The 13,576-nt window shown below is 44.8% G+C and overlaps 1 protein-coding gene across 3 annotated transcripts in view; it reads left to right on the plus strand.

Moving 5' to 3' along the window:
* Positions 1-631: 631 nt before the first annotated feature.
* sema4c (sema domain, immunoglobulin domain (Ig), transmembrane domain (TM) and short cytoplasmic domain, (semaphorin) 4C) overlaps positions 632-13,576 on the plus strand; it is a 133,162-nt gene continuing 120,217 nt past the window's right edge. For all 3 annotated transcript variants that reach the window (XM_052066979.1, XM_052066980.1, XM_052066981.1), the window contains exon 1: positions 632-1,166. The gene's annotated coding sequence lies outside the window, so the exon portion shown is untranslated. The remainder of the gene's footprint in view (positions 1,167-13,576) is intronic.

The raw sequence follows: 13,576 nt of genomic DNA on the forward strand, positions 1-13,576 counted from the left end.
TAAAGCAAATAGAATACAGATCCATGCAGCTAGAAGACTAGACTAGACTGAATCAAAAAAATATATAAAATCAACAACCCTGTGCACATTTGGCAAATTGGAAATTCTAAACAGCTACAGCCAATTTCCCTTTCAAAATTCTGAAAATTTATCATACAACAGCTTGTATTTTAAAGAAAGAAGGAAAGAAAGAAAGAAAGAAAGAAAGAAAGAAAGAAAGAAAGAAAGAAAGAAAGAAAGAAAGAAAGAAAGAAAGAAAGAAAAGAAAGTGTACATTTCCTGCCAGTCTTGATTTTCAACTGCAGTGCCAACTTTCTACCCCTGCCAATTGCTCATTTGGAACTCGGTTAAAAGGACCAGGGACGTGTTAAAATAAAAGGTCAGACTCCAGGTTGGGGAGCGCCTCCTGAACAAGCCTTTACTTTACACACGCCCACAAAGGAAGTGGTCTTCACCGGGCAGCTAATGACCGCTGGGGGCCCCTCGAGCCTGTTTTGGGGTCCTTGTTCAGAGAGGCCAATGGGCGGGGATCCATTTGTCTGCTTTTGAAAAAAAAACACTCAAGTCCCGCTGTGATGCGTGCTGCAGGAGCGCACGCTGCGCCACACACACTCCCACGCGATCGCAAGCATGTAGACGCGCACGCGCACGCATTCCCAGTTGCACACTAATTTTCAGCAGTCTGGCACAGCGACGCATTCAGCATAGCGGCTACTGTGCAACGTGTGCCTTGGCTCTGGAACTTCAAGAGAGACGAAGAGGCAGTTTTTTGAAACTCCTTTAAGACTCTGGATCATAAAATCGCACTCGATTTTCTTTCCTTTTTCCCTCCCTATTTTCTCCTCCTCCTCCTTCCTGTGGTTTCCTGTTACAAAGCCTCGGGAGGGAGTTGCGCGCACAGCCCAGTTTCTCCGTTGAAACTAAATGACAGGATCAGAAGCTGAGATTTTTCGGCATCGTACGGACATTTTATAGCAGCGGGGCAAAGAAAACGATGAAAGAGAAGACGGCGTGACATTGACGAGGATGTGGAATGATTTATAACTAAAGAAACAGACACGAGAAACAAATCCGCTGTTACGGGGAAGACGAGGAGAAAGCGGTTGCTTTCTATCGGCTGAGGAAACATACCATCGCCACTACCACCCGCCTAGTAATAGAAGAAGGTAAGTTTTTTATGCATCTTAACCGTGATGGTGACCAGGAAGGTACTGTGTAGTGCGAGTGTCCGAGTCCCGACTGTTTTTATTGTGCTTCATGGGAAATTTTGGCATCGGTTTAATTTGGTTGTTTTTGCATTGTTTTTCGTAAATGGTCTTTTCTCGGGGTTTCATTGTGGTGCAACTTTATCTCCAGTCATAGCGCAGTGTAAACAAAGCGCACTGCGGTCAGCAGCAGTTGGAGAGGAATCAACTCGGGAGTCTACATCACTTTTAAATTTATAATTTGGGGGCTTTCTGTGTGCTTAAACTGGCCACTCACTAGCTTTTTTTCTGTAGAGACTCTAAAAATGACATGATAAGTTTTAATGTCTGTGAACTTTTACACGCTTTGGTTCATCAACAGTTTTCTTAACTGATGCCTTGATGATTTTAGGCACGTTGAAGGAACGGCAATCGTGGTTGCATCCTGCACCTTTCAACTCGCTCTTTCATGTTGTTTTCTGCCAGACATCATATATGCACTATCAAATTGCAAAATATTGCAGAATAGTAGCCTAAATTTTACACTCCAAAATAGTTTAACGACCTGTTGTCCCCCTCCGGTGTTTTGTCATAATGAGGAAAGTATTAGCTTTGCTTGAGTGATTATTGTAATTACTGAGGTGAAGGCAGGCCGTCCACTCATGGAGGGCAAGGAGCAAAAAAAAGTGGTGGCTTGAAGGGGGGTTATTTTACAAGCTGAATGGAGCCAGTGCCTGTTAACTAACAGACAGCGTGGGAGGGGGTGGTGGGGCTGGGTGGGAGAAGTTCGTGTTAATGCGATGGAGGAGGAAGTCTTAATTGTATGGCTTTTTACAATATATTTCCTGTGTGACATGAGGACATATTTAATACTCATCATTTGTTGTGATTTTTGTTTTTATTGTGGGTCAGGGAAGCGATGGTTGAGATACAGTATCGAAAAGAAGGCAGAACAGTGGAAGATTGGTCAATACATTTCCCTCGCAGTCGAGAAATCCCAGGTCAGGCAGTCCTTTGAGGCGTGCGTTTGCATGTTCTCTCTGTGCTTGTTTTGGGTTCTTCTCTGGGTATTCCGTCTTCCTTCTACATACCAAAAACATGCATGATATTTTCATACTGTATTGTGAATCATTGTTTATTTATCCTGCATGTGCCCTGCAATTGGGCTGTTGACCAGTCCTGGGCATAGCCCGCTTTCACCTGGCACCTTAATGAGGACAGGTGCTCTCGAAAGTTAACGAATGGCTAGGGAATATCGACTCGGGGTGTTAGCTTGATGTTGGCATTTGCATTGGGTGGAGCAGAGGATAATCCATCTCAAATTCTGTTGACTTGAGTTTTGTGATTTGGCAACTCAAGTCCACAAATATTTAAAAATAGACATAATCCCCGTATTTGAATTCGCAGAGTAGATTATATTTGATTGAGGAAGGTGAACTGAGAATTTGATCAAGAGGTAAATCAGTCCCCCCCCCCCCTCCTCCTCATTATTCCCAGTTTGGCAGGAATGTGTTAAAAATCAGTTTTCATCCACGACACTTACAACAAAGACACGCGCACACACACAAACACACGCACAGGTAGCCCCTGCCCCGAGATGTTAATGACTCTATTGAGAGCACGATAGGACTCCTACCGACTTGATATCTTCATTGTCGGACAGACAATGGACTCCACGTCCTGACAGCCAGCCTGCTTCCCATGTTGCCTCACGTACCCTTCCCTTCGTGTTCCTCTCTTTCTCTTTTCTCTCTCTCTCTCTCTCTCTCTCTCTCTCGTTGTCTCTCTGTCACTCACACACACATTGATCTCATTTGTATGTTCCTATATATATATGCCACAATTTGAACCCCACATGCAACATGCACAAATATAAGTGGGCATGTTGTGGTTCTGGACCATCCCTCTGTTCTGAACGTTTTGTGATATTACAGAAGTTTGATTATTCTTCCATCGTCTATTTTCTCTACCATTCATTCTCTCTAGAGTGGCAAGCGAAGTGGAGCCTATGCAAGGTGATTTGGGTGTGGTTGGCCAGTGATTGCAGTATAATCTACAAATAGATCATTAAGGTTTTGGTCAGATGTATGATTTGTAAAAAAAAGTGTATTAAAATGGGGTTAAAAATGACTGCATAGATGGCTGTAAACAGGCGAAATTCTGTACTCTCATTTAGTTTGTAGTGTTTGAGGGCAACACGTCAGCCGTGGAAAGTTGAGCCTCTGACCAACATTGCAGACCTCCTCCATTGCCTTCTGCTCTGCATCGATATTCTGCTTGATAGGACACTGGTGACAAAACAGGAGTTCAGAACATTCATGAAAATGTGCTTTCACTCCATGGAAATTCATATGAAAAATCAACTAAACAACTTGACATCCTTCATAACAAAATTGCACCATTGATTCACTTTATTTGTTCCTGGATGTGTATCCTCCAGCTGCCTTCACCTCTGTTGGTTTTATATTTTCATACACTGAATGTGACAGAAATGTGTGTTTTGACACCAAAGGGTCAACATTGCATCATGTCCGCTATGTCGCCTCTGTGCCAGATGTCCCCTGCCTGCTCTATGTTTAATTGTCATCAGTGTGTCACATGCATCACGTCAACGCAACAGATAGTGAAGGCCACATGGCGAGCAGCTGAATGCACTGTCAACTCCCGTGATAATGGGATGATTCCAGGTTATGTAACCCAAGAGAGGATTCACATACAAGATCACACACATAGGCCATTTAGTCCTTGTTCATGCCTGATAGTTCTCTGCGAGAGCAAGATGCGTCTGAATTTACTAACGATATGATGTGTTTTGGTTGGTTGGAAAGGCTTTATTTTGCGCTTCCTTTGCTGAGCAACAGCACCAGCTCCCTGCAGTCAAAACAGCCAAGCTCGCAACCTTGATGATTCGATTCATCCTCTGTCTGTCTTCCTTTTCCTTAAAAAATGCCTGTCAAAGGCAGATTAGATTTTGTTTTAGATGCTGTGTGTTTTGTGCTTGCTGCCATGCGCACTGCAACTCTAATGCCAACTCAACAGTATGACCCGACTTAGTTTGCTGTGACGCTTCACAGTGTGCGCTTGTGTTTGCGTACAAAGTTATGGTTCATGTCAGGCCAGATGCAAGGTCTGGAGAGTTGAACAGATGGGTCGTGTGGATGTGAACCTCTGTGTGTACGTGTGCGGCTGTGCGCGTGCATGCGTCTACGCCGCAGGGTAACAACAGGAGGTAAGGCCATTCTGGACAGCCTGATGTTTGGAAATGAAGGAATACAAGCGTTTTGTGATCATGCTCATGTGCCAGCATTATTAGTGCAATGGATTCATCAGTAATGATGGGGCATACACTCACCAGGCACTTCATTAGGTACTTGTGTAAACATCTAATGAGAAGACTTAAGCTATCAAGCATGTTGCCTCCCACCTGAATAATGCTGTGTTTTAATTGGTACTATGGTGATGTTGAAATGCATTGCTTCATCATAAGGAGAGCTGCTTGTGATATATATATCATTATTTTAAACGCGTATCTGAGCGAGCTGTGCTGAAAGTCAAAATGGAATATACCGTGTAGGCTAAATTATACTTTGGCAAAAGAAGATGCTGTTTTACTTTTACCTTCACTCATAGTACACTCCACAAACGGTAGTCTGCTCTGAGCACTTTAACGCCTGTTGAGACATTTCTGTCAGGCTGCTGGATGAATCCAGAGGGCTTTGGCAGGGGCTGTGATTGCAGTTGTTCCGAGACAAGAAGCTTTTGCTCCTCTTGCAACTTACCCTTCCCTTTGATCTCTCTCTCTCTCTCTCGCTCTGTCAGCGTATGCCTCGATCTTCCTTGCTGCTTGTTTTACCTGACTCCAGGTAGAGTACTGGGGTCCTTTTAGCATTACCAGAGAGTGAGCACTTAGTGCTTAAAGAGCTCAAACTTAAATGATCAGACAACTGCGTGGTCAGCGTGTTTTGTGAAGTGAATGTGCCTGAGGAAAGCTGTGTAATAATCCGTATGGTGTCTCTAATTGCACTGCTTGTGCTTAAAATATCCCAGCAGAAGCAAATCAATTCAGATAAATTAAATGAATTTTGTACCATCTTCCAAAGGGCTTTTGTAAACTCACATTGTAGAGCATATAGCCGTAATAAATATTTGTCGCCCTGCATGAATGATGCAGCCCAGGCCCTGCAGCAGCAATCAATAAATGAATAAACCTTGAGGGGCAGACCCTTTTCCAGGAAAGTCATACTGGTGGAAAATTCAATATGGTCCACACTCATGGTCTGAAAGGCAAATCAGAAGAGCAAGTTCACTTGAATGAACCAAATCTTTTTTCCATTTGAACATTTTATGGAATAAGCCCTTTCATTGTGACCTGTAATTTCCCCTGCTATCAAGATGATTGGTGTCATTTTAAAATTGACACTTGACCACGGGGAGGAGTGTCACAATCCAACGACTGTTAGACACATTTGAATTGTTATATGGACTTTTAGATGGTGGCAAAAGAAGCTTTTCGGAGCACCTCACAGTGGCTGCACTTCTGCATAATGTATGACTGGTCCGATGGAAGTGGAGGAGAGGCCTGACCCGCTTACTTACTTCATACCAGCTGATCACGATTGGCCATCTGCTCCCACCCAGCCCCAGTCTCTATTTTTGTCACTCAAGCTATACCACATCACTCTTTAAATTAATACATCTGCATTATCATACTTTAAGGTCTTCCGAGACTCATTTAAAGGAGAATATAGAGCATCATAAATGTTCGCCTTTTTCTCACCGGAGGAAGAGCACAATGAGACAGTGACCTTTAAATATGTGTGCACCCATAAATGTCCAAATTCATGTCTCATCTGAATGTTCACTTAAGATGTGTGATGTTATAAACCATGAGCCGCAAGGTCATTTCGTCAGCATTTGCAAAGCCATGTTGATGTTACAGGACTTCCCTTGATTCAGGGAACTGCAGTCTTCACTGTGTACTGACCTAGGTGGATGGCGACTGGGGGGCACAATTACGAGAGTATCAAGTGGCATCTGCTGTGATTTTATAACAGAAAATGTACTTTAGTAGACACAAAATATGCAATAGTACAACTATACCACTTAATGGCCACGCACACAGCTGACGTGAGTACTCCGCCCCCTCGTCTCAGACAGACAGCTGTGGATCATTTCAAAGCGAAGAAAATGAATGACACGACGAAAGAACACATTTGCTGAAGCCATAGTTAAATGTATGGCTACTGCATTCAAGCCTGTCAACATTGTCCACAGCTCGACTCAAGCTGAAATAATTTGCATTGCGTCGAACGACTCCACAACGGATTGCCAGCGAGCGCTTCCATTACAAGCTGTGTATAGAGATTGTACGTAGTGGAGAAGGCTAAGGTACACCAAGCGGGAGAAGCACACACACACACACACACACACATACTGTACAGACGTGAATGTTAATGACTTTAACTGCAAAAGTCATTTTCCGGACTAGTATAATCTGCTCTTTACCCACACACACATACAGCGAAACTCCTCTACAACAAAATCATGTTTGCAACAAGAAATTTTTCACAACAAGGGACTTTTCACTGTAGCAAATTTTATCTCAGACATAACCACACACAAACACAAAACTATATGTGGACTATTTTTATTCCAATAGTGCATAAGTAAGAGCATACACTTATTTGACACTTCGTATAGCCAGTGTAGAAAGAAAAAAAACGGGAAAGAAATTGTGAAATTTATGCTCAGTACTTTCACTTACATCCATTTCTTGCATAATGTATTTTACTTTTCTTCCTCCATCTTTCATTTTTATTCCTTTTATCCTGTCTTCAAGCGTGAATGCTTGTCTTTTCTTAACTCCTTGGTCTGAAAAGGTCTGTTTTGTAGCCATTTTAGCAATGCAACGTTCATGCTGCGTCTGAAACTAATAACAAATACTTCATGTAAAACTGCGCAAGTGTAAGCCAGTGTAGTGGTTGCTGTTGCCGTTTCCGAGCTAAGCATTAGCAGTGGCTCTGGCAGGCTAAGGTTGGATCAGACTTTTATGGAAGGCTTGTTTTCGTTGTAGTGAACCTCGTTGCGAGGCAAGGGTGGAGAAAAATATTTCGTATTATGCAACAGGGGGACTTTTCGTTGTAGGGGAAACAGAAAAGAGGGAATGGCTTTAATGCATGAAGATTTTTTCACACTCGGGGTTATTTTCACACACGTAGGTTTTGTTGTGAGGAGTTTCATGTACACACACACACTGTACAGACGTAAATGTTAATGACTTTAACTGCAAAAGTCATTTTCTGGACTAGTATAATCTGATCTTTACTCTTTTTTACTGCATTGAGTTGTTAACTTTCTTGTTTTATTGTGTTTCCTGCGTCTATTCATCATCGCTGTGATTGAAAACGGAAAGCCCGATTGGGGAGAGGTGATAAAATTCTCAGGGAGATATCGTGTACATGAGCCAACTGTGTTTCGGGGGCACTGTGTAAGGTATTCATTGTGTAAGGTAATCTGTTTTCAGAGCTCATTGGCTGCAAGTTTTGTTTGCGCTGACTCAGCAGATGTTTGGGGGCCGAGTATCTACTATGTTTTTGTATTCTTGTTTTATTACTGTATTTATTTTGTTTGGGGTCTCATGTCAAAGTCATTTGGACCATCAACAAATGCTGAGGTGCATATTGTTTTCGTGGTACTATTTCTTTGCATCTCTGTTTGTATGACTTTTTGAATGCTTTTGCTTTGTCAGCCTATGCATTGTTTCTGATGTGTCCAGATAAGTATAGTCATCCAGTAGTGTGTGCGTGTGTATGTGTGTTTTCATGGTGGTATCAAGACCATGGTATTTTGTTTTTTTGACCGCCTTTTTTGGCATTGTTCTGGTCCAACAGAGCTCACCCTCCCTACCGTGGGACTGCCCGTTAGTGAGAAGGAATTGCTGGTAGCACGCTGTTTGAGAGCACCCACATCCTGTAATGCAGAGGTTGTTCTGCATATACAGCCCCTCCCTTGCCATCGCCTCAAAGTTTTAAAAAGACAATAAAAAGTTATCCTGTGGCTATGAGGCTTATAAGCTGCAACTTATCCAGGAAGGAGCTGCAACCAGGGTAATGGCTTCTCTCCGGGGTAGGTACTGTACAGGGGCCAGTGCAGGGTTATCAGCTGCAGGAAGCCCCTTGCGTGGCAGCTGTATTAGAGCTCCCATGAGCTTGAGTGTGGGCGAAGCTTAGCTCTGGGAAAGTGCAAGCAACTTTTGCCTTTCCAGGCTGTGATTTTTGTGTTCTCATATTCGCGTTTTTGCACATTTTAAGTCTCACTACACGTTTGACTTGTGCCCTTTGAGTTGAAGATTTTACACCCTGAAGTATAATTTCTGTTTCTGAAGCACTATCAAGTATTTTAAAGTAAAAAAAAACTGACAACAAACCAGTGTGACTCTAAGTTTTAGGTACAGTTAAACACTGTTTATTGTGGGGATAGAGTAAAATGTTCAACCAGTCCTGGCAAATGACACTGAATACGATATGTTTCTGGATTTAACTGCAGCGTTTCATACGGTGGATCACAGCACTGTATTCCTTTGGTTTGTTTGGAGCACCAGGTGGGCGTTAGTGGTCGTGCCCTTGAGTAGTTTGGGTCCTATTTGGTTGACAGAAAATTTTATGTTAGCCTGGGTTGCTCTGAATTACAAACTGTCCCACTGTCATGTGCTGTTGCACAGGTTTCAATTCCGGGGCCTCTGCTGTTCTCATTGTATCTGCTCCCTTTGGGTTCCATCTTTAAGGAAACACAGTATTTCCTTTCACTGCTATGTGGATGGCTGACAGATTTTTGTCCCAATTGAGAAAAAAAAGGTGTTTTCTCACTGAGGCCAGTTGTATCCTGTCTCGTGGAAATCAAGACCTAAATGGCACTGAATTTCTTGAATTTCAATGAAAATGAATGTTTTTGGTTACAGGTGCTGCATTAAAATTATTTAAATCAGTTTTGAGGTATGACTTTTGAATTGACTGATTTTAGTGGGTGACACAACAGAGTTGGTCGACTTTTTTTTCCCAGCCTCAGGTACTATGCTGAAGGCATGCCATTGTAAATTTGACTTGCAGGTATTCTGTAATAACAATGACCTAAAAATCAAAGATACAGCAGAGGCGCCGAATATGAAACGTAATATAGCAGGGCTTCACTATAGTTAATTCTCGTATGACAGACACTGCTTCAGGCAGAGTCAACGGATGGTGACATTGTGTGATATGCTGAGATTTTACTTGTTCAGAATTCATTTTTAGTGAATATATATTTATGAGCAACTACAAAGTCAGTAGGAAATGTCTAGTATGGTTTGGGGAAGTTGCTAGGTCGCATTTCCCCTCTGCCTGACAAATTAGATTCTACCTCACGTATGCCAGTATGGTAAGTGTGGCAACATGGGAACCCACATGCCACTCCTGCTTTTCTTCATTAAGCAGTAAGCGATACAGTGCTCACAGCATCTGCTGACTCCAAACTGACGCTGCCTTTGGGTCATTACAAAGATTTATGAAACACTTATCATTTTTACTCAAAAAAATAGATAAAAGCTCAAATATCTTGTCTGGGCACAGTGTTGTTTTTTGTTGACGATGCACCCTTTGGACTGGGACTGTCTCAATTTAAACTTATTCATTTCTGGAGGGGAAGTCTTGGGTGGATGGGGGATGTAGGGGTAATTACATTATTTCTACAAATATACACTCATACTCAAGATACAAAACCGTATTTTCCGCACTATACATCACACCTAAAAACATTCAATTTTCTCAAAAGCCGACAGTGCACCTTATAAATTCAATGCTGAAAACTATATGGATAAAGATGTATTCTATTGTATTCCCTTTAGTGTAGCTCCATCTAGTGGATGCATAACACAACCGCAGCCACTATTGTGGCTTCTATTCTAGGGATGTGAATCACAGCACTGAGGACGATTCGATACGCATCTCGACGCACTACCAGCGATGCGATACTTAAACGATACATGGAATTTTCTGGCGACACGATGCAATACGTTTCACCGTCTTCACGATGTGATACGACGCGATACACATTTAGTTCAAATCAATGCGATCCGATACGATACAGTGCAATTTGTTGTGATATTTTGCAATTAAACATGATGCAAATACGCAGAGAAAAAAAGTTTAAAAAAGATGGAATTCAGTATGGTATTGCAAAAGGTATACCACTTTATTCCTTATAAACAGTAGAATGTGTAAAACAACTTATTTAAGCCCTTTCACAATTGGGTTTTGTGCAAAGAGAATGTAAACAATTTGGCACCTGAGACTCACAGCTGTTGCTGTAGTGTAAACACAAACAGACTACTCACTGAGTGTCTTATATGAAATATCCATCTCCATAGGATGGAAAAAAATACAATTGAAACAATGTGGCAGTCACAGCCTGTGTATTGTAGCGTACACAGACCACTCTCACTGAGTGTCAAAATGAAATGTCCAAAAGAGTCATCCATATATAGTTTTTCCTTGCGCGGTCACAGTGAGCTGCAAGGGGACCCCCAAAATAAGAGGCAACTTTTTTTTCTGATACTGACCTGGTTTGCCAAGAGTTTCTCCGGTGTCCAACGAGGAACTGGACGGGGGGGATGCGGGAAACTTGTCGTTGATGTGGTGCCATCGTTTTAAGTGGGCTGCATATTTGTGGTGCTGGCACATTCTTTGCAAATTACGGAGCTTTTATCAAGCTTTCCGTCTTTCGTTTCGGAGCCGTAGTATTTACAAACATAAGATCTGAATGTTGCGGAAGCATTAAATACATTAGTTTCCTCGCTGCTGCTTGCGCGAACTCCATAATGTTTCGCTAGTTGTATACTGCACTGTCTGTGACTCACGGCTTCCGTCCGTATTCAACACAAAATAATGATGGTGCATTCATTGCGCCTAGGAAAGGGCAGATAGGTGACGTTTAACATGAACTAAACGGCGCTTGAATCGGATTTTACCGATACCCACCAATGCATCGTGATGAATCTAGATTTCTTCCGTCAATCGCGTCATACCCAGAAAATGAGCCGATGCACTCGCGTCGCACACGTGCACATCGATCCATCGATTAATATCGATTCTTTTCCACACCCTTATTCTATTCTATTGTAGCAACCACAAATGCCCTCTGAGAACTCTGACATTTGAATTTCGCGCCGCGAGACTGATCAGCCAATCGGCGGCCCCCGCTGCCGCTCGCTACCAACCAATCACAGCCCCCGGGTGGGCTGGACGTTTGTTTACACTAACGTCCGCTTTGCTGGTATATAAATGATCGTACGTGTGCTGAATAAAAACAGTGTACCACCGCTCTTCGAGTACTTCACTTCACTTCGCCGGGCCGTCGCTCCTTACAACTGGTGACCCTTCGCCGTTCTCAACACGCAACCTTCGAGACTCAAGATGTCGACAACTCCACCCCCGCAGACGCCGTCCGACAACAACCTCGCAATCCACGCCGTCTCGGTGAAACTGCCGCCTTTCAGCACTCAGGAACCCGTTTCCTGGTTTCGCCGGGCCGAAGTACAATTCCGCCTCCGGAAAGTCACAGATCCGAGAACAAAAGCGGACTACGTCTTAGAAGCCGTCCCCGACGGCGTTTTCCAGCACGTTTCGGCATGGTTGGACCAACAAGACGACGAAATAACGTACGACTCGTTGAAAGATCACCTGCTGAAAGAGTATACTCTTACCGTCAGCGCCCGCGCCAAACGACTGCTCGCCATGCCCAGTCAGGATCTAGGCGACCGCACAGCTCTCAGTTTGTGGAACGAGATGCAGTCACTCGCCCGACTACCCGGCGCCGATCCGTCTACTGGCCAGCCTCGCAGAGTCGACCTCATGCGCGAACTATGGCTACAGTCCATTCCGTCCTCAGTTCGCGCCGCCCTCCACGACGCCAATACACTGTCAATGTCCGCACTAGTCGCCAAAGCCGATGACCTGATTACCGCGACCAGAGCCGCCGAGAAATCGACGCCGGTCGCCGCCGCCTGCAGCGCACTAGCCCCGCCCAATGTGGACGCAGACATCAATGCCGTACGCCACCGTCCAGGCCCACCGCATGATCGCCGTCAAGCTCCGCCCCAGAACCAGTGGTCCCGCGGCTACATGCTACCGTCTGGTATTTGCAGCTACCATAGCAAGTTCGGCAGAGACGCGAGAAACTGCCTCCCGAACTGCAAGTTCTCAAAAAACGCCACGGCCACCCGCCGACAGTAACGCCGGCGGCGTGGCGCCCTCATCACAGTTACGTTTGCACGATCGCCAACCCGAACCAGGGGTTCTACGTCACCGATGCCATCTCCAATCGCGAATTCCTGGTCGACACCGGAGCATGCCGCTCCATCTACCCCGCCACAGACCAAAACCGACGTCACAACCAGCCATGCCAAGTCAAACTCGTGGCCGCCAATGGTACGCCCATCGCCACGTATGGATGCCGCCGCATCCACATCAAGATCGCCAACCGCCGATACGCCTGGGACTTCATTATCGCTGACGTGAGGACACCACTGCTCGGAGCCGATTTCCTCGGGCACCATAACCTACTGGTCGATGTCGGCAACCGAAGAATGCTGAATCTCCAATCGTTCCAGTCCACCGACCTCGTCGCCCGGGTCCAAGAAGACGTCAACGCCTGTGCATTCACAACCAACGACCCATACGAGCACCTACTAACCGAGTACGCCGACGTCTTCAAACCCGAACTTCACCAGACGCCGGGGAAAGCAGCGAAACACGGAATCTTCCACCATATCGAGACAAAAGGACCACCCGTCTATTCCAAGTTCCGACGCCTCTCGCCCGACAAACTCAAGGCCGCCAAACAAGCTTTCGCCGAAATGGAAAGGATGGGACTCTGCAAGAAAGCATCCAGTCCATGGGCATCACCGCTGCACATGGTAAAAAAGACTGACGGTTCATGGCGGCCGTGTGGAGACTACCGCCTGCTGAATGTGAAGACGGAACCGGATCACTATCCCCTACCCAACATCGCGGACATCACCAACGAGTTGGACGGCGCCAGATACTTCACGAAACTGGACCTCTTGAAAGGTTATTTTCAAGTTCCCGTCCACGAGCCCGACGTCCCCAAAACAGCGATCATCACGCCGTTCGGCTCCTACGTCTTCTACTACTCAACGTTCGGTCTTCGCAACTCCGGCGCCACCTTTCAACGCCTCATGGACAGCATCCTCGGCGAACTGTCGTACTGTGTATGTTACGTCGACGACATCCTCATCCATTCGAAGACGAAGGCAGAACATCACGACCACGTCCGAAACGTCCTCCAACTGCTCCGCGACAACGGCTTGGTAGTACGACGAGACAAGTGCGTTTTCGGCG

This window comes from Hippocampus zosterae, chromosome 6, assembly GCF_025434085.1.
Source record: "Hippocampus zosterae strain Florida chromosome 6, ASM2543408v3, whole genome shotgun sequence".
NCBI lineage: Eukaryota > Metazoa > Chordata > Actinopteri > Syngnathiformes > Syngnathidae > Hippocampus > Hippocampus zosterae.